Genomic DNA, 22,477 nt, shown 5'->3' on the forward strand with positions numbered 1-22,477 from the left:
GCCACGGTGTGGTGAGTTAGCAGGCTTGCCGATGACTCACCCAGAGCGTTTGACTCCTGAGGAGGCAGCAAACGCTGTAATGTGGATTTTAATGTGCTCTAATGATCTTTTGTATGTCTTGGGTGCTTTCTTTTCCGGCCGAGCACCGCTGCACTCGTGTTAGAGTCGCGGTGTCCTCTGCCAGCGGCATCACCTGTAAAAGTGACCACGCTAATGAGGATGGTGATGGTGTTGATGATGCGTCAAAGTGACAAGCTGCTACATAATAATGCCCTCGCTAACCTGGTAACCTCGTTTATCGTCTCAGGCAGGGTTAGTTATGTCAACGGCAATACGTGATAATATACAGCATGATTATATGGGGGTATCATGTTGTAATTAAAGAGGCAGTGGCTTTGTTTTACTTGGGTTTGTCATCACACTTTTAGGTTTTGAATGTCGATGAGACGTGTACCTGGTAGAATAAAGGAAAGTAGAAGAGTGAGTGACTTCAGTCTCAGCCGGTCTCCGCTGTGATGGCTAAAGGAAACATTGTTTGCGGGTCCTCTGCAGTGTGTCTGGCAGGTATCCATGAAGCCAAGAGGATAAACCTTTACGACTTTGGTGATCCCCTGACTTTCCCTCTAGAGCCACCATGAAGTGATTGAACTACTGGATGGATTGTCATGATATTTGGCACAGCCATTCATGGAACCCAGAGGATGAATCCTAATGATAATTGCCCGACTTCCCATGTAGTACCACCAGGAGATTTCCTCCTATCCAGTGAAATATCTCTACACCTTGAGAATGAATTGGTACACATTTTGGTAGAGAGATTCATGTTTCCCAGAGGATGAACGTATCCAACTTTGATGACCCTGACCCTGATTTTACCTCTAGCGCCATCAGCAGGTTGACAATTATTGAGTTAAATGCAATGTGGGGCAGATCTTTAGGATCTTTGTGAACTTTGGTGATCCCTTTACTTCTCTTTTCAAAATTTGAATTTGTCCAACACTAAGCTCTCTTTGACTGTCTAGAAAAGCGCTTTGAAAAATAAATGTATTATTACGTTGGTTTATATAACTGTTCAATGTTTTTACAGTCCGCATTACAGCATCACAGAGCTGTAGGACCAGGTACCGAATTAGATTTTTAGGCATTGACCAAATTACCTCTAATGTATTGAATCAAAAAAGGCCTCGTCATTCAATACGCATATTCAATACCTAAAGAGTAAATCTCATCAGCGTCAGGTAGCCAATAAGCACGCAGCATGCTCCTACCAAGATCTAATAATGTCTTCCATTGGCTCTTAACGTACACGTCGTAGAAACCTGCAGGAAAAATCACACAGATGGCTCGCGTAGTAGGAACTGAAACATGAATAAAAAGATTTGTGTGGTAATGTGTATGTTATTTCTTTTCTAAAAGATTTTGAGTTTTATAAACTTTCTATCAAAAGTCTTGTTAGGAATCAGTTTGGAAGTAACAATATCAGCTGTCAGCGTGGCTGTAGATGTTTGGCCTCGTTTGAAAAATGAAACTCTACATTTGCGAGCCATTTATTTTGAGTTGCGTGTTCAGTATGAACAATGAAGCTGAGGGCTCTATACTGCCAGCTTTTAACACTGAACACTGAAGGCAGTCCTTTCTTGCAGTCCTTGAGTCCAGATCAATGGGACTCTGATTAGTGCAGGCCAAAGGGACACTTGTGATTATTACCAATAAGGGGAATTAGATTAATGATTTTTTTCTTTTTCTTTTTGGGTTAGTGGACCTCAAAACCTGCAGCTTGATCAAATTTAAGATCAAGTCATCAGTGGAATTGCCGTTGATTTATAAATAAGATAATTGGTCTCCCCCCCATCCCCTCACCCTGCTCTGTGTTGCTGCTCTCACTGGCAGTCCGACACTTTTATTGCTTAGTCAAACCTCCTCCTTCCATTTTTAAATTGCCTATTGAGTGGATATCTCTGTGGACTTGCCAGCCTACCATTAGTATCACCTTCATGCAGCTTTTTCTTTCTTTGAGGAAATGTTTAAGGTATTTACTCTGCGTAGCATCCATCTCTATGTAATTTAATTGTCAAATGATACAAGTCATGGCCACGTTTAGGTACAGACGCTGTTTTATTACCCCGAGGCACATCAAATCTATTCAAAGCCCGTGATCACATGTCATAAATGCATCTCCACAAGTATAAATAAAGAGCTTAGTTTATGAATTTCAGAAACAATTTGAATTTATTACAAAGGTATAAAAAAAAAGAAGCAAAGAGTTTGTTGGGATCAAACCTGTGACACCTCAAATTTAAGATTTGTGACTCACAGACTGTCAGTTGGGTAGTCAGGTGCTTTCCCCTCGGAAGGAAAAAACACATTCCCTGCCGTCTAATTCGAAGAAGTGTTGTCATTTTTACGTTTAATTCTCAAAGACAGAAAAATACCTTTCAACACTTCTACTGTTTGTGATTTGTAGCACAGCGTTTTTCTCTGCACGGCTCTTTGCAGGTGATAATTCTGTCTCCGAGTTGCGCGTTTGATGTCAGTGTTGAATGAAACATCACCTCAATAGCTTCTCTTCTCAAACAGAATTATCTCATTACAGATCTCTTAGTGGCATCGGCACACAAAGAGCGGATTTAGAAATTTAAAGGGACCTTGCATAGAAACCCTTTTTTTTTTATTCACATCTTTATCTTTTTAGCTCTCATTTCTGAAGAGATGTGTATTTGTATCTAGAGATATTACCCTTTCAAAATGTAAGGAAAAAATAAAGTCACTGAAAGCCAAAAGTCTTGACAAGAGTTTAGATTTCACACTAGGGCCGCACAATATGAGGTAAATGTCTAATTGTGACTATTTTGACTGATAGAATTCTCGATATTGGCGAGGATGAACATTTTTGTATCATTCTCATTTTCATTGAAAACTATTCAAATTAAAATGATTACAGTGTGACTGATGCAAGCATCTGTACCAAGTAAAATATGTTTTCTTAAGTCTATAGGATAGGATTTGTAGGCTGCAAGTCTCTTCAGCACTAACACTTAATTCAAAATGGTTTGACACAGATTTAGCATTTTAACAAATATTGCCCCCCTAGGATTTGAATACTGCACTAGTCCATGTTGGGATTTCAATACAATTTGTGATTAATTGTGCAGCCCTAATTTCACATAAAAAGTAGTACCATTATAGGTTATTAAATTAAATATAGCCCACTTAAAAGAAACTATGCTTTTGACATGACAGGAGGGTTGATTCCAGTCATGTTCGGTTCAAGATATTTGAAGTAAATGAAAGTTCTCACAGAGCTAGATCCAGATTGTCCATCAGCAGCAGCTCCGCTAATTCAAATGAGGCAAGCCTGCTGAGTGGAGGCTTTCCAGTTTAGCTGCTGCAAACTGGCCTGATTGGACATATTTCAGACGTTCTTTAGAGGTGGGAGCCAATCAGGACCAAGTCCAGCTGTGATGCACGTCTTGGATTTTGTCCATAAACTGCCTGGAAAGAAAGCACGCATCCAATTGTCCCTCTCAAGCTAAATCAGATTTAAAAATGCTGCTGTTAAATGTCTACCGTATGTGTAAAGTAGGGCGGCACGATTTGGAAAAACAGTCATATTGCGATTGCAATATTGCGAATGGTATCATGAGTTTACTTGATTATGGAGGAAAATGCAGAAAATAAGCCAGCAAATCATGTTATGCTTTGGAAATGATCAGCAGTCATGCAAAACAAACACGATGCAGGACTATGTACTCTAGCTTCTGCTGAACAGCGGCCTCTAAAGCCACAAGCGGTAATAACAAGATAATGCCACTGTTTTTTTTCCTTCCATAATCCAAGATTTTCTTGAGTCAGTTGCCTTTAAGACATCATCATCATCATCATCATCATCATCATCATCATCAGGTGATCGGATTGAGAGCCAATGGTATGGGGCTGCAAGCACATCATTGAAATGTTCATCTGTGACATTCTGAAACGTTGTGTAACAGAGGCCCAAATTGAGAAGAGTAATAAAGTCGGCAAGCATGCGGGCAGTAGCACTGGTCTAGTCTTTTTTTGGCTCACACAGCTGCCTCTTGTCAGCCTTGTGAGGCAGAATGAATTGCCACCGGTGTAGCTACCTGCTCTGTGGTTGTCAGTATCATTTTCCTGCGCTCAGGGACTAGCCTCACCTCGCTAACAGCTGAGCCCCCCCCCCCCCCCTCCTCCTAGTGTTTATGTGTGTAAGTCACCTGGAAACCCTGTATAGCGGAGGTATCAGTGGGGCGCAGGTTGCACTCTCAGCCCCAGGGAGCCAGAGTGTTGGGTGTGGGGGGGATGGGGGGGGTTGGCACATCCTAGCGGCTCAGATGGGATTACAGGTTGCTAACACTTGATGACACAAGCTGTTTCCAACATCTCGCCCACCTTGTGTGCTGAACACACACGCCCCCACCCATATCTGCCGTGCTAGTGCACTGAATGGCTCAAAAAATGGAAGTTGTGTGTGTACGCATGCTGGCTTACTTCTTACTTGAATGCACGCACGCACGCACACACACACACACACACACAACACACACCCACACACCACACCAACACACACCCACACACACACACACCACACACACACACAGTGAGTAGACACGTTACATGAAATTGTATTTGTGCTGGATGGAAGAAAACAAGAATGCATGCACGAAGTACAACTGCATCGTCACACACACACACACACACAACAACAACACACACACACACACACACACACACACATATACATACACACACACAGGCAACACAATCTTCTGCTCAAAATTGTTATGTTTACACGCATGAATGTAAGAAGGCAAGCATGCATCCAGAAATTTACCTCATGCACACACATTTTTTGCACAAACTCGATAACCGCACAGCTCATCTCACTAATGGAATCAGTTTGTGATGTTGCACTAATGGTCACCACTGTATGATTGCTCATGGCAGTGTCTGTTTTTTTTTTTGTTTTTTTTATTGACCCTTTTTGATGTACGCTGCTGTGGATAATGTTTGATATGAATTACATTATAAGAAGAGACCTTTTTTTGGACTCTCAAACAGAGCTGATTGGATATAAATTATAGTTAAAACAATATTTTTATTGGCCTCAGAAGAGTTATTTTGGTATTACAATTTTAAAATGTGTGTGTGTGTTTTGAAGGTGTGTGTATGTATGCAGAGTTACCTAATGTGTAGAATTTTTTAATTTTGCCTATGTTGATGCAGATGTTTTCTTTTGGGCCAGGTGAACAATTTCATGACTATTCATTTAAAAAAAAAAAGAAGAAGAAAGGAATCCCCACCATTATCAAGGGTACCTTGATAGGATTCTAACCCGCGACTCCTAACCAAATCTGTCCGGAACACACCTGTGACATTCATCCACAGTTGTCTGCAACATGATCATCTGATTTTTGGATCATTACTCAGACACTTACGCTCCAACTTGTACCTGTATAGGCCTCTATTCCACAGCACTAAATGATATGAACCATGCCCACGGAAAATACTTGTTTCTGACTGGCTGTCAGGTGTGAAATGTTTTGTCCAAAGCTCCTCAAGCAGGGATTCATATATTAGAACACGCAGGGTGATATATGAGGAGATATGGGCTCAGTAGTTTTAATAAAGCATTTAATTATTTTACTGTATTTATAAAACTATCGGAGTGCACACATTCAGAACCAACCAAGTTTGATGACCTGCGCTCGCCTCGATCTGGCCAGCACTGCAGGCCGCACTGGCAGGGTAAATTAATTTTCTCCTCTCTCTCCCACTCTCTATGCCCACAGTTATTTAATATCCACTCCGATTCAGATTCATTATTACCTGCTCACCCCCCCACGCTCCTCCCCAGCCCCTTCAGATACCACTTTGAAAGACCACCGTATCTCCGAGGCCTAATTAGAATTGAAAGTCTGCTCGTTTAGAATTATCAACTCTCACCTCAAGCCCGGAAAACTTTGCCTTGAATTTCAAACATACCCCGTAACACTTACTTCCTGGTGTAAGACACAGCACAGTTTATAACTGCACTGACCTTTAGGTGGATGAACACCGGTGCGTGTAAGCTCCAGCTCCTGTACGTGTTGGGTGTGAGTAAATTATTAAAACTGTGCTCTGACATTGCTTCTACTCCTGTGCTTGCCATCTTTATTTTTTTTAAATGATACCATAGAGGGTGTTTTACTAACTCAGCATGTGGCCGCCAAACATCACAATCCATCAGTCTTGGATGTTTTGGGGGTTGAGGCGGGGGGGGGGGGGGGGGGGGGGGGGGGGGGGGTGGAAGAGACGGTTTGTTTTCACACTCAAGGAAGACATGAAATAGTGTCCTTAACTTAATCACCACCTTGTTTTACTACATTTGCATACATTTACATATTAATTGGACCACCGATTAAAATTGGTTTTGTAATTTTAATTAAGTGTCCACAAAGGTATATGATTAGCGCTGTTTAAAATACAGCCTGACATAACTAGACGCAAAAAAAGGCTCTTTGCTACAGATTTTTTTTTTCCCTCTTCACCCCCCTCCCATCCCCTCTCCTCCCTCCTCAGAGAGGAGGGGATTACTTACAGGGAAGGCCTGTTTCATGATAACCATTTTTGTAAATCTGCAGTAGATTAGGCTGCCATGAAGACTGAGGGGGCTGGGGGCGGGGCCTCCGAATCATTGAGGATATTTGAAGATTCATATATTGTATTGGAAGAAAGTGTTTTAGTGGGAATGAGGCCCCTGATGCTTCTTTTTAGTGTCAGTTACACGTGTTACAATAATCTTCCAATGTGTCTGACATGATTATCATCGGCCCCAAATCCCTCACAAAAACACCCACACAACTTCAGTCTCTCCGTCAACAACTCCACCCGTCTCCATCCCCGCACACACACCTTAACCTCAGTCATTTTCCTCAGCAATCTCACTTTTGAACATCCCATCAACCACATCGCCAGAACTGCCTTCTTCCACCTTTAAAAACGGTGCCTGTCTCCGCCTATCACTCCCCGTTTCTGCTGCCAAAACTCTGATCCGTGCTTTCATTACATCTACAATCGACTACTGCAAAAGCATCCTCTATGGTTCAACTGCAAAAGCCTTAAACTTCAGTACATCCAAAACTCTGCTGCCCCCCCCCATCCTCCAGAATCTCCACTGGCTCCCTGTTCCCCAATGCATTCACTTTAAAATCCACCATGCATCTTTTTTTTCTTTCTCACTTACACAAGTGATAATACTCATCCAACATGTGAAACGTGTTGATGGTCTTCTATGGGCTCACAGATGAAAAGGGCCAGCAAAACTCGCAAAGTCTAAATGATAGCTTTATTTTCTGGCCAAATTCCTGACTATGCCTCCGTAGTTGTGTAGTGTCAGCATACTACAGCCTACTGTCCCTCTCTGAATTGTTTAAACGTATATCACAATGTGCCAAATGCAAGTTAAATCCCATGTAAATGTACCACATTATTAAATGTACTTCAATTTACTGTAATTGTAACACTTAGATGACACAAATGCAGCATGTCACTTGACTTTGTGTGTGCTGGAGTCTCCTTTCGTTGTCAGCAATGTGCTGGGGACATATGGAGGATTTTGGGGGATACTGTACTTCTGCATGTTGTTCTGCATGTTGTTCACTTCTGCAAAATTTTAGAAGTTTTCTCTCCCACACTCTTAATGAGCACAGCTTTTGCCAAGTCAAATGGCCTGACATGTAACAGAGAGAGACTCGCGCACCATTTTTCTGATGCAATTACAGCAGAGTTGGGGTATCATACTGGGGACTTTTCAGAAACGTAATATTACCTCATTTTGTCTTTGGTGTGGTCTGGAAGGTTTTTGAGAGACATTTGGAAGCATTTTACTCATAAAATACTTAACCATTTAAGTGATAGGATACTGTTCCCTGGGTTCTGTCCCTGCTGCCAACCACAAAAGATTGAAAACTGAGTGGAAAAAAGCACAGTAGGTTGGTACGTTTTTCCCTTGTCATCTCGATGCCCCCCCCCCACTTCGCTGGGTGCAACATGTCCATTATAATGCCTGGCATGGAGCACGTCCTCCTATTACCAGCAGTCGTACCCACCTCTGTGATGACGAGCCTTTCTGTCATCTAGTCCAATCCTCAAAGCTGTCTTTTGCGAGCCCTCAGAGTTGAGGCATTAGTTTTGCTTTCTTCCCCAATCCTCCCTCCATCCCTCCCTCGCTTCCCTTCTCTCAGACTTAAATTGCCGCTTCTTGAGTTACTAAGCTGCCCTAATAGGTACAACCTGCGCCGACTCCCTGTCCTCAGATGGGACGTACCTCTCCCGATTGCTGTTTTGCGGGCAGAGGATAAAGAGCTATCCCACGATGCACCCTGTCACACGCGATGCTGGGCTTGCTCGGTGATTTTGCCTGGCTCCTGAACACTGTCCTCAGCGCCAGAGATTTAAATGTGTTTCCTATTTCTTGCTCCTTTGCTGTTGACATCAGAATGTTTCCAACCTCAGTGTTTTGTGTGTGCATGTACCCCCCCAGAACATCCAAAACACACACGCATACACATGCATAGGACACTCGCATAATTAAATACGTGCATGAAGAACACACAGGCATCTGCAAACACACTTAGAGTCACAGTCAAATAAAGCCACATGCATGAAAAAAACACATGCAGGCTGGGTGATCATGATATTTTATTGAAACAGAAACGTTTCACATTGCCAGCAGACACTGTGGAGGCCACCACATCCCACAGGTCCTGGAGTTGGTTTATAGGACCCTAATCAGCATGCCAACACTCTCTGGGGATGCCGGCACATTTATACCTCCATAAAGGATAAGCAGCCATTGGTTGCCAGGTGATTTAGTTTGTTTTTGTTCTGTTTTAAAATCGAGTACATATGCATTGCATACTTTTTAAAATTCAAAGAACACAGACTCACTAGCATGCGAGCCCAAGAATGAAATCAGCTAAATGGAAGTGTGGTAACAGGGAGTGAGACGACATTGTTACCTCTTTCCTCCACCCAGCGGCTAATCTAGGGATTGAGAGCGGAAGTACCTGCAACAAGGCGCCTCAGGTTTCTCGGAGCATCGTCATGCTCGCCTGAGGGCAGAAGTTGCACTTCAGGTGTGTTGGCAGCGGAGACAAATGAGATCACGCCTTTCTGCTTGTCCTGTCAAACAAATCAAACTGCCTTTCCCACCATTTTGGGTTGGGACCCCAGGATCAGTTCACGAGTGAACAATTTACCTGCTTCCCTGCTGTAAATAATGCAAAATGTACCCTTAAAAAAGAATGTCAGAGCTCCTAATTTTGTGTTGGATGCTCATCGTTCTGCATGTTTTTGCCTGTAAAAGGAAGACGTCAGAGTGCAGCACTTCAAGGACAAAAACAGCTGATACCGGATGCCACCTAAACTTCTCCACAGGCCAGTGGTGAGAGGGTGATGCTGAGTGTTCTGTACAAGTCAGACGTATGCCGCACACTGTCAGGCCACATAGGTGGCACGGTTGATGAATGCCACTTCCCTCCCGTGCCTGAACATTATCATAAATAAAATAGAGTACAAACACCAGCCTTTGCGCACTAATGGAATTTGTCAACATAAAAGAAGTGTTATTGAGCTCCGCCGCTCGCTCCCTCTCTTCTCTTTGCTGATGCCTTGCCAAATACTTATCCCCTCTCTAGTGAGCATTTAGCGTTAACTCGCGGCCACTCCTGGGAATTGCATGGGCGTAATGAAATTACCTCGGCACAAACAAATAGGGTCAAACTCTCAAGGAGACGAGCATTAGGGCCGCATTTTGCTAATTACGTGGTGCGTTCTTCGGCGTCTCACGAAAGCTGTACTGGATAGCCGGGATCTGCGGGACGCCACCATGTCCAATCCTGAATAAACATGCCACCAGGAGAGGAGTCGAGGATATTAAACTAAGCAAAATGGGATTACAGTAAACAACACCTAATATTTTGTTGATTTGTGGTTGATAATTAAGCAAATTTCATGCTGATTTGCAGATGGAGAGATGAGACATGAGCAGGATGAACACAAAGCTGGAAGTCTGTTCTTTTGTAGTGGACAAAATGTCAAGGCGGTCACTTAGCTACTCTTTGTACCTGCGTAGAGAAGAGAGAACACATGCATCAACATATGAGTCAATATCCCCCCTCCCCCCACCCCTAGTAAAAGTGCTACCCTTCATCATAATGGCATTTCTTTACCATAACAATGCTATCAGATCTGTTTTCAGCAATTCGTCTCACCTGTGTTATCACTGCCAGCAGAGCAAGATATGCCATTACCTACATGACCGTGACAGAGCGTTTTGTAATTATTGAGCATGCCATTGTGGTAATTACTTCAGTTTACTGAATTATAAAAGCTGGAAGGAGGGGAGAGAGGAGCCACGGCCCTGAGCTGAGATGGAAATATTCTTCCGGAGGCTGAAGAGCTGAGAGACTTTCCTTGGCAGCGGTATTATCACATACACTCATCTGCCAGAGACTGTTGACAGAAAATATGCCCTATCAGCAGAAATAACCACTCGTTTTCTCTCTCTGTCTCCCACCGCCCCCCCTCCTTTCGTCGCCACCGTGCGCCCTGACAGTCTGACGAAAGACAAAGCTCCCCAGTGAGGGATATCAATAAATCAGAAAAAGGAACAACAAGAGCGGAGACCACCTATTCCGTCTACATCAGCCTCGCTCGAGATGCCGTCGCGGGCGGCGTCGCATGTTTTTATGTTTCTCTGGCTTTTGTTGGCCACCTACCTACTCTGGTGCTGCTGACAACAACTACCCAGTTGGTAATCTCTCTCTCACTGTTCCTCCTATGCGCCTGAAATGAGCGAATCAAGGCTGGATTACGCCTGCTAACATGCTCATAAATTTGGGATTTATTCAGAGGAAAATTGGGATTGAAGGAGGAAGCGCTCTTGCCTGGTAATCCCTCCACATTGATGGGGCCTGTAAGCTTGCTGTTGTCTGTGTGTGTGGTGAACATCCAAATAGAGAATGGAGGTGCTCATGAAGAACCACAGAGACAACACAGGCTGAGGAATAAGTCCAACATTTAAATAATAGCCAGAATAATTATAAAGTCACTGATCACATTTATCAGAATCCGATTAACAACATGTTCTTGGCAAATGTGAGGCGAAACTACCTTTCCCAAACTGTTAACATACTGAAAAATACTGTTGTTAAACCTGTTAAAATCCAACTGTTTTATTTTTTTTATTTGTGATACCCAGATGGAAAAGCAGCAAGGGCAAAAAGCATGCATGAGGCTTCATTTGAAAGGCAACATCTTCTAATTTATGGTATGTATAGTATGTTGTAGCATTAAGATTTCCCCTCACTAGACCCAAGGGGCCTTCCACTTTCCATGAAAAACGGTCTCTGGAAGTGCCCATTCAGTTGAGAAGAAAAGAATAACTTTTATACACTTAACTTAAATACAAAAATCTTGTTTTTGGCCTTGGACAAAGTCACTGATCACATGCTGTTTACTATTTTGGAAAGTTAAAATGGACCTTTGATCTGTTCTTTCTTTTTGACAACCCATTTTTTTCTCGTCATATTGTTAGCATGCATTAAGCTGATAACATGATTTTTTGATGTAGCACAAATGAACGTGGAGGTCAAAGGTCAGGGTCTTGAGCTGATTAGTGCCTTGCACAAGGACACTAGCATTTCGAGGAGGGGATTGAACCCTTCCATCCCTTCTGTATTATCTCCTCTTGAGCCCAGCTCATGGCCAGAGTTCATCCTCCAGATTGCAGTTATCCTCGTGGCCCTCGGCCCTCGTTGGCGCTCCAGCCTGCGGGATCAGAGTGGGTGAGCGCTGCTTCCTCTTAGAAAACATCCCAGAGATTCAAACTGGCAACCGTCCAACCAACCAACTGGGCAGCTCGTCTGGCCTCCAGCCCACTGCTGCTTGTTCACTGCTGCTAACAGGTATCGACGGAGCTGATGGGGCAAATCAGCATCTGAGAGATTTTTTTGGTCGGTGCATTGCTTTCTTTCACTCCCATGGCGCTCGGAAATTCCTGTTCTGGCGGCCTCCGATCCAGAGACTCTACTACCTGGAGGGATTTCCAAATGTCTTGCAGAAGACAAAATAACCTCCACCTAACAAAATAAACCCCCCTACCCTCTCCCTCCTACAACAGCATCAACACAGAGAGAAGAAAGGAACACGGACTAACTGGCAGTGAAGGCAATTTGTCGCTGGAGCTTGCTCCCCCTTCTCTCCTGCACCATCCAGATTTCCCATAAGGAATGTGCTTTGGTGTAATTCATCACCGGGCCCATACGGCAAACCGCTCGTTCTGGCGGTGAAATATGAGTCAGTGCGGGGAGGCATTTTCACACGGTAGCTGCGCTGAATGGGGTATTATTTTGGCAAGCTCCCACAAGATCCTGCAACACCTTTTTTTTCTGCTGTTGCAACACGCTGTTTATCAAATGTCTCTAGACACGGGAGGAGCACAATAAACATCAACCGCCGAATTACAAGCTTTGATTTCCGGCATATTACGGTGTCCCATAAATAAAGGTACTGGGAGAAAAACACAGCACTCCATCATGTTATAATAACATGCCTGTTTATGAAGATGGAGGATGACGACAACATACCTGCCTGCAAGCGTGAAGCTCGAAGATAGTATTCACGCTCCGGGAGGGGACACGAGGTTGTGCAACATGAATGTCACTCTGCTAATTAGCTGCCTTATGTGGAAAACTGCAGTTCAGTTTCAACTGTCAAACCCACAAAAAGTGTGTTTACTTTTCAGGCATTCAGCAGATATGCTGATGCATGGGCAGCAACAGAATAAGCTTCAATTTAGCTTGTAAGAAGTAATAAACGGGAGGTCAGAGGTCACAGTACCCAGACTATATTTTTGATAAACATTTCAGTGACTTAAAGGGGAAATGTGTATGATGTAGTGGTAAAAGAAATAAGTAGAAAAAACATATGATTAACTGCTTATTTAGAAAACCCATGACAATTTAATTTAAATATGTCAATTTTGCTACTGTCAATTACAGATAAGAAGTGCTTTTTGCTGCAAAAAAGAGCGATGCATTTAGTGTTTTTTGTGGTTGAAGGAAAATGCTGGTCGGTTTAATTCCCATATTTTTGTTTAGTATAACTATTGATTATGAAAACATTTTAGCTTTGAGACATTTGCTAGTCGACACAGAAATTGGTGCCCTGGAAAATCCCTGTAGCTGTTGTGGAGAAGCAGATCCTGGCAGACTCACCTGCTGTATTCATGCAAGCATGGCGGTAGTCCTGTCAAAGGCGACAAGATTGCTTGTTTCAAAATTGCAATATAGAAAATAAAAAGGTACATGCCATTCATTTTTTAAATATGAGACACTCAGTCTGTGGCTAATTGCTCAACAAATTGACCAAACCCAAGAATGATAAAGCACTCGTGAATGTCCAAAGTTGTAATGTTCCCACCAGTCATGATATGACTAATTACCTAGCAAATGTCAGTATCAATGTGTGCACCAAAAAGCACAATAATCCTTAACAAGGCCATGCGGCCCACGTTGACTGTGATCCATCAGCTGCTTTGGAAGAGCAGGTGTCGCCGTCTCGGCCACGCCTGCCCTGTCCACTTCCTCACATGGATTTAAAGCAAACACCTTCCTGTGATGACTCCGTCTGAGAGGGCTTCAGCGTCAGCAGCCTCTCCTCCTCTGAACCATTTTTCTCTTAACACTGCGAAGTTTGGAGGGGGGGTGGGGGGTCGAACAAGGGGGGGCATTTAATGCACAGTAAACAACTAAAGCACTTCAAGCCTTTAAATCCCGACAGGAGGTGAGCGAGAGGGAGGGAAAGTCGGATAGAGAGATGTGATGGGGGAGGGGGGGGGGGGGGGGGGGGGGGGGGGGTGGCGGTGGCAAAGCCAAAGGAGAGTCTCTTTCCCAGTGGGAGATGACAAATGCCATATGTCCTGAGCACAGCGCTTGTGTTAATCCTTGGTGGGTCCCGGCAGGCCCACATCCGACTCTGCGACCTCTGCGCCCCCCCCCCCCCCATCCTCTCAACCTCTTCCTCTGCTTCCACTGGGCGGGTGGATCAGTCACAGAGGAGATCGGGCCTTCGGATGGGGTGCGTAGAATAAGACTGGGAGAGCGCCCCGTCCCCACGGACTGAGACTCTGTTTGGCCAGATTATGTTGTGGGGTTGATGTGGTTGCAGGTCGACAGGAAATGACCCAACAAACCTTTTTAGGAGCTACCAGGATTTTCCCCCTTCAAAACATAACCCCATCCATCACAGTGAACATTCCATCTCCTTTCATTGTTTATCAAGCTTGTGTTTGCGTCACGTCATCATGGATTTGCAAGCAGATTAAGCATCGTCTTAACCTTGATGGTGACCAAAACATCCATGCGATATCAATCTCAAAATAAGCCGTACGCTTTGGAGAAATGATCAGTATTGTTGAGTAAACGCATTTGTTCACACTGGGCTATAACATTAAAATCCATTGGTGTAGTCCTCAAAGCATGGAACCCAAACTGACTCCAAAACCGAGTGTGCGCCAACGTCAGATCCTCCTCTGTGTAGTGTACTGTCATCACTTTTCAGGATTTCTGGATACTGGAGTGTAAAGCTTTGCCTCTGCCAGCCACCAATATCCAAAATCACCTGAAGGGTCTGTAAATATTTATCTCTCATTTCATATCAAGTTAAAATGAGCAGAGACCTCATTTAGAATAAACTTCAGTCCTCAGTGCTGGTTATCTCAAACAGATTGACTCCAGTGTGTCTGTGTTTAGCCTGTATTTCGAGACTTTTGACTGTTCCAGTCATTCGTCTCTGCTCCGAGCCCGAACAAAGCTCTGCCTCGGCCTTCACTGAACCCTGAACGGCACCCAAAGTGAAACCTGGAGGCCGTTCAGCTGTAATGATGTGGTTAAAGAATGAACTTTCCTCACTTACGAGCTGAATCAGCTCCTTACTGTAGCTCCGTGGACCAGCAGTCAGTAACGCTGTCTACATCTGCAGCTCCATGCTGCAGTAATCACACAAAATAAACTCTGCAAGTAACTTAATTTAACTGCTTTACATTAGTCAGTCTGCTAAGTCCTGTAATAAACTAACAGAGTAAGCTCCAAATCATGGTTAAATCGATATTTTTTCTTGAATGTTGTTTTATAATAAGAAAATGTGTGCTTCATGTATTTTTTGAGGTTTTCCGTGCACATGAAGCTGAATTGCTAAACAATTACAGGTTAAAAGGGGTGAAAGGTTCATGCATTAGCTGCCTATTTTACTATTCAATCATTTCACCTTCTTCTTTATGGACAGCGAATGATATAAATGCAAAATGAGGTGAAAAATTGGTAATTAATCCGCTGTGGGTGACTCTGGCAAGGCATTACCCAGGCCTGCCCTGTTTGTCTGGCTAACATTAAGGGGCTAATTTTCAAAATCTAGCGTGCAGTCAATTTCCCAGGATGCCTCGGGGGGTGAAAGGTAGGGAATGACAGGAGGGGCTAATTTTACCCGCCGTATTTACCCCTATGTATCATCCGGCGGCTCTCATCTGACAGGAGTGACGGTGGGATTGAAATTAGACCGACTGTGGCTGGCGTTGAGAATTTATGACGCCGCCTTGGTATTTTGTTTGTTCAATGTGTGTGCGTGTGCAAAAAGTGTGTATTCAGAATGTGTGTGTCTAGTGAATACATCAGAGAAGAGGGAGAAAGAGAGGAGGCGCAGGGAAAACCTGGGGAAATACATCTTTTTAATAACAGTCAGTGAGGTTAATGCAGCTTACCTTGGAGTGCCGACAGCAGCAGCATGAGGAGGGGGAGGAGAGGAAGGGGGTGGGGGGTTATTTGACAGGGGGGAGACAGACGGTGTGCAGAAAGATGTTTAAGCAGAGTTTACCTACACAGGAGTCAGGCCTCTGTGTCTGATCGCTATTTGTTGTACAGAAAACGGAGGAAAAGAAAAGCAGTGGGGGGGAGGAAGCGGAGGCAGACGGGTGAGCAAAAGGAGAGAGAAAAAAAAAAAAATCAAACTCTTAATACTATTGTGTGCCTATAACCATCTGTCACAGCTAGCCTGGAGATGAGACTGAGATTAGGAGGAATAAACGTCGGGGCCGCAGAGCATCGGTAAAGCCTTCAGGGCAGCAACAACAACAAAAACAGTAAAAAAAGGTGTGGGGGGGGGTGTAAGAAGAGAAACGAGCCGAAAAATAAAACTCACGGGGGACATCTAATTCTGAGGCAGTCATGGATTACAGATTGTAACCTGCGCTGACAACTGAGGGTAAAAATGACGGGCAATATTACAGCGAGACTTGGAGGGGTCTCGATGATAATGTTGATGGTGGCGGTAGTCGTGGTGGTGATGATGATGATGATGATGATGATAGTGGCAGTGATGATGACGGTAATGACGGCACTCGCGCGGTTCCATCTTGCGTTACTTCAAACTGAAATGAAAAGGCAGTGGTATAGAGGAAGGAAGGAAGGAGGGAGGTGGTGTGGGTGGGGTTTGAAAGGAAATAGTGTCTTCTTCTCACCCCTCCCTCCCTCCCTTCTCCCTGAATGCCGAGGGCTTAAGGAAAGGCATTTGGTGGCTCCTGAGGCATCCGCGGATCGCCCCCCCTCAAATTTACCGTGAAGGTTCTTAGACTCCCTATTCAGACAGGATATTCTCGTTTATTGCTTTTAGAAGACAAACCTCACAAAAGCACAGTGTCATTGCATCTGGAGAGCAGAGCCCTGGAAGAATACTGTGGCACAGAAAAGGTCTTTTTTTTATTTTTACCTCCCTTGAATTATGATGTCCAATATGACACAGAAAGCAGCAGAGGCTTTTTAAGATGCTCTGCGTTCTGAGAATTTGGGAACAGAGCCCGATGATGCAAGAGAGCAGATATATGCAATATAATGTTTTCTCTATACAGACTGTTTTTCCTGTTGATGAATTTGCACCCAGCTGTCCTCGATCCGCAGAGTACACAGAGGAGGTGGACAAAGTCAAAAACACCTCATCCTTTTGATAGAGCTCATTGTGTTTGTGCATTTATCTGGGAGCGTTTGAGGTGTTTGTTCAAGTCGATGGTCAATTTCGAGGCCTACTATTGTGGTCCTTCTCAGGAAAGATACAGTTTGTGTCTGTCAGTGTAGTGATGGTGTGCAAACAAAGTCATGTTTTTTTCACTTTGACTTCATAGTGGAACTTTTAAGTCTTTAAAAAGCTTTAATCTTTTAACCGTATGACTAAAAGGTGTAAGTTTAGAGCCATATGTCTAACTTACAACTATTCTCTGCTTGTGAAATCTTTGACTCCTCGGGGATTTGGGTAGTTTGCATCCACCTTTTCCCACCTAAAATAAAACCTTGTGTAGAAAAGAACAGGCTGGATAAAGCCATTAGAGGCCAACCAGCCAGATGGCTGCCAACACCACCATCACCAGGATGATGATGATGATGATGATACGCCCAGTCCTGTGGTCATGGGTGAGTCAGACCTGTCCCCTCCAGTCCAGGGAAAGTGAATGCATTCATGAGGAACAAACAGGAACATCATGTCAAACTTGCAACACAAAGGCCAGGCTTTCAGGTTTAACGGTGTAACAGCGTTCTGTTAATATTCACAACATCACTCTTAAATTAAAACCCGGCTTTGGGACTGACGGAGGTTTTGGTAACTGCTGTCTCTCGGCATGGTGGACAGCTGAACTGAGTGTTAGGTCAGACCGGGCTCATTTCCTTCTACCCATAATTCCTTGTGTGTTTGGGGTTGTTTTTCTCCAGTTGTTAGGGATTTCTTTCTCTTGGAGGAGGACTGACACTTTTATTTTGAGGCATTTCTGTCTCTAACGTGTGTGTCTGTGTGTGTGTGTGTGTGTGTGTGTGTGTGTGTGTGTGTGTGTGTGTGTGTGTGTGTGTGTGTGTGTGTGTGTGTGTGTGTGTGTGTGTGTGTGTTTGTGTGTGGAGAGCTGCCCTTCCCACTGCCCTTGTCATACTGGTCCCAGTGCTGCAGGGCTCGTAGCTGGTTGGACAGCTCGGGTCAAGGTCTCCCCTCCCCTGATCTGACCGACGGGCTGTCACGTCAACAGCCCGGCCACTGGCCGAGTCTGCAGGCTAACACACACACACACACATTTTGCCCAATGACAAGCTAACACACACTGAGATAAACAATCATTTGCATGTACACACTGTCTGAAAAGCATACAGAAATGAACTGACAGTACACTGTATCCACACACACACACACACACACACACAGGCCCCCACCCTCCTGTAGATTGACAGTAAGGTTTATTGCTGCTAATACTCCCAGCTGTAAAGGCAGAGCAGCAGCATCCTAATGGGAAATGGACTCATTTCCTAACACGATGAGTACAAGGGTGCGGCACACGCCCATATTTGGTCAACGGGGGTGGTTAATCCGTCTGACCTCCTCCCTATTGGTCTGGAGCCAACCATTCGACCATTCTTTAGTGTGTCCAAGTTTTTTTAACCTCTCCTCTAGTGTTTCCTCTTTTTAGCATCTGACATCACGCTTTCAGTCAAACCATCCTGCAAATAGCATTAATACAGCGTCCTGCAGCGGGACCGCAGCGTTCGCTAACGTTGGCGTCTTGTCTCTTGGGGTCTGATAAACAGTAAAGTCATCTAATTCAGTGTCCACAACGCTATTGTCCAATAAAGATTGAGTGACAAATAGTACTCTCCCTGTCACTTGGTTACCATGGCTTTGCGAGTGATGACGTCCTGACGCCGTTCCGTCCTCGGGGTGAGAGAGCGGATGAAAAGTTGGCTTGAGCTCAGTAGAGCAACTGGAACAGTGACCGGACATCATCACTCGAGAAGTCATGGCAACCACGTCAAGTTACAGTAACAGGAAGTTGATTGCCCCAGCATTTTGATTGATAGATGATCTCTGGGAAATGTTGTGCAGAAACTTCTACGACGACAGCTTAGCATCAAAGATGCAAACTGTAGGCAAGACTAAAAATAACATTTTCACTTTAATTACATGTAAGCATTTTATTTCAGCACATTTTTCTCCGTTAAGAACAAAGAATTCACTCACAATTGAAATTGTTATCTCAAAAACACAGGAGTCCATAATTTTGACAAAAGATCAAGTTAATTTTTCTCTCCAGAACTTTTCGATTGTCCTTTTTTTTTTAAAGTTTGCCAAAACCTAGTTTGTATTTGAGTTATTTCTTCCCATTTATAAGACAGTTTGACGTTCTCTCACGGCTCTGATGCAGGAGAGCGGCTTCATGGGCACCAGGGCTGCTGACATGCTTCTGCATCTCAACAAATCTCGTGCTATTTTGGACTTTTCTTCATTAAAGCCATTAGTGTTTCATGAGGCTCTGCAGCGTCCTTGTGCTAATTAGGTGTCTATATTTCTATATCTCGTTATTGGATTTATTTTATATTGTGCTTAATAGTAAATAGTGTTTGAATTTTAAAACACACCTCTTGGGTGCAACATAAAGGGGAATTTTTAATCACATTTTCTGTAAATGAAAGGACCCAGTCTGCTTTTTTTTCTCAATTTATCCGAATGTGTCTTAATGAGTTTGCAGGTTTCCTAAGCAGAGACACACTCTGATTATATTTTTTATATATTTTTTATGTGCATACACACCATCCCCTCCCTACTCTTGTCGCAGCAGGAGACCGTCCAAAATGAGAGATGGGTGAGACAGGGGGAAGGGGTTAGGTGATCATCATAGTCATCATCACACGGGGGTAAGCAAGGGGGATGACGGGGGGGCGGCGGTGTTAACATAGTTGATGATGGTGGCTGCCAGAATCCTCGGCAACCTTCTCTTTTCTCTAATTTTATTTATTTTTTCATTATTTATTCCTGGGGCCCCGGTGATGATGCGCGTTAATGTAGCGCGCCGCCTCTACCTGCTGATGGGCAAGGGACTCGTCTCCCTGCGTTTCAGCCTGGCTTGACAATTAAGACCTGGGCGACTGTAGCCAGGGGTTAATACCGCTCATTAAAAGAACTAGGTCATTAGCGAAGAATCAAGGCTCTTAAGGCGGCAGGGGATGTGGGGTAGAGGGAGCGGGGGGTGATGGAGAGGAGTAGGAGAAGGAGGAAGAGGAGGAGGGGCGATAGAAGCGGTGCAGTAAACTCTGCATCTTGGTGAACACGCAGCCCCTTACATTAATTAACCTCCCTTTTTCCTTGTTGGGAGGTGTGCGTGTGTGTGTGAGAAGGGGGGGGGGGGTCGCGTTTCAGGAAAAAAATCCCGTTATCATATATGCACATGGCTGTACACCAATTAATTGCAGGGTGGAAAAAAAGAGAGAAAGCTAGTTTACAGTCCTCCCTGTGGTCGCCCTGTGTTCCTGTGTGAGCCCCAACTTACATTATTTCAGAGAGATGAAGGGTGGGAGGGGTCTGTTGGGGGGGGTTCTAATGTCTGTATGATGAGTGAAAAGGGTATTAAAATTAAGGAGGGAATCATGGCAGGAATCAGCCTTTGCGTTACCACAGGGGAAAGGAGCAAATAAAAGCCACGGAAATGAAAATAAATAAGCTTTGCTAATACCTTACCTTAAGGAGCCGGAGCTGTACCCAGCTGAACTGCGGCTGTTTGCCGGTAATTTGTTTGCGGACGTTATTATTAAGCTGTTACACAGGCTGTTTGACCTTCAGTAAGGAGAGCGGGTGAAGGGGGCTTTTTCAAACAAATGTTCTCCATGTTGAAATGCTAAGACTCCTGTAATGTCAAGTGACGACAATGCAAAATGATCCAGTGGTGTCTGTCAGTAACGGCAAGGATGGAAAAGCAGAAAAAGGTTTAAAAGATGTATTCAGCAAAGGCGGTGACACATGTGAGTGTCAGGAATAGTACCATTGAGAGTTAAGAATTGGTCTAAAGCAATCTAAAAACCCCAGCTGGGTGCCATGAGTAAAAAAGCATTTTATCACCTGGTTTAAAAGCAGAGTTGCAGAAAACATGCGGTTTAATTCCTATTTAAAACTGAGACCTGAACCTGGCCCGTGTCCTTGTCTTTAGCACCAGACCCAACTGATCCTACCAAATGTGACACCTAAACCTGACCCAAACCCAGGGTTATGTATTTTCCTTTTTTAAACCTCCTAATGAATGTTAAAGGTCCCATGGCATGAAAAAAAATTCTGAGTTCCCCCAGCATGCCTCTGGCCCCCCAGTGGCTAGAAATGGTGCTAGGTGTAAAGCGAGTATTAGGGGACCAGTAAGGGCTATATAAAAGAGACTTCAGATACAGTATTAGGGGACCACTAAGGTCTATATAAAGAGACTTCGATACAGTATTAGGGACCACTAAGGTCTATATAAAAGGACTTCAGATACAGTATTAGGGACCACTAAGGACTATTAAAAGAGACTTCAGATACAGTATTAGGGACCACTAAGGTCTATATAAAAGAGACTTCAGATACAGTATTAGGGACCACTAAGGGTCTATATAAGAGCTTCAGATACAGTATAGGGACCACTAAGGTCTATATAAAAGAACTTCATACAGTATTAGGGACCACTAAGGTCTATATAAGAGACTTCAGATACAGTATTAGGGACCACTAAGGTCTATATAAGAGGACTTCAGATACAGTATTAGGGGACCACTAAGGTCTATATAAAAGAGACTTCAGATACAGTATTAGGGACCACTAAGTCTATATAAAAGAGACTTCAGATACAGAATTAAGGACCACTAAGGTCTATATAAAAGAGACTTCATACAGATTAAGGACCACTAAGGTCTATATAAAGAGAACTTCAATACAGTATTAGGGACCACTAAGGGTCTATATAAAGAGACTTTAGATACAGTTGAGGGACCACTAAGGTCTATATAAAGAGACTTCAGATACAGGATTAGGGACCACTAAGGTCTATATAAAAGAGACTTCAGATACAGTGTTAGGGACCACTAAGGTCTATATAAAGAGACCTCAGATACAGTATTAAACTAACTAAACTAGTCCACAAAGATTGACAAAACAAAATGGCCTGTTCCTGAACCGGTCCAGACAAAGTATCAGGTTTTGGGGGAAGTTGGGGTTTAGTTCACTTCTTCCAGCTCGTTCTGCAGTGACACCACTGTTTCTCCATCCACGTTTCACCCACATTAGGCTATTTCATCACACAATTTTTCTGCACACAATGCCTGATTAATTAAACTAATTGTTTATTAATTAAATAGGTCTGCTCAATTATAGAAAAAAATCATAATCACAATTATTTCTCGTTGACTTCTGAAAGACGTTGCAGTTAAAAGTGAAAAAAGTTTCCCATCATGCTTTTTAGAACACAAGACAAAATAACAGTTTAATTTGATTGATTACTGTGTATTTGTGATCAGAAGGAGCCAAAATCGTAATCTCAATTAAAATGTTGGTTAATTCAGGGTTTTTCCTGGCTCTGATTGGGTCTTTTTCGGAGGGG

General features: G+C 43.7%; 1 long non-coding RNA gene across 1 annotated transcript in view; it reads left to right on the forward strand.

Annotated features, from left to right (window-relative positions):
- LOC116674089 (uncharacterized) overlaps positions 1-22,477 on the forward strand; it is a 29,480-nt gene that overhangs the window by 5,558 nt on the left and 1,445 nt on the right. The window contains exons 2-4 of the long non-coding RNA XR_004327963.1: positions 1,182-1,282; positions 12,704-12,706; positions 20,799-20,806. This is a non-coding gene — a long non-coding RNA (uncharacterized LOC116674089). The remainder of the gene's footprint in view (positions 1-1,181; positions 1,283-12,703; positions 12,707-20,798; positions 20,807-22,477) is intronic.

Source organism: Etheostoma spectabile, chromosome 24 (genome assembly GCF_008692095.1).
Source record: "Etheostoma spectabile isolate EspeVRDwgs_2016 chromosome 24, UIUC_Espe_1.0, whole genome shotgun sequence".
NCBI classification, from domain to species: Eukaryota; Metazoa; Chordata; class Actinopteri; order Perciformes; family Percidae; genus Etheostoma; species Etheostoma spectabile.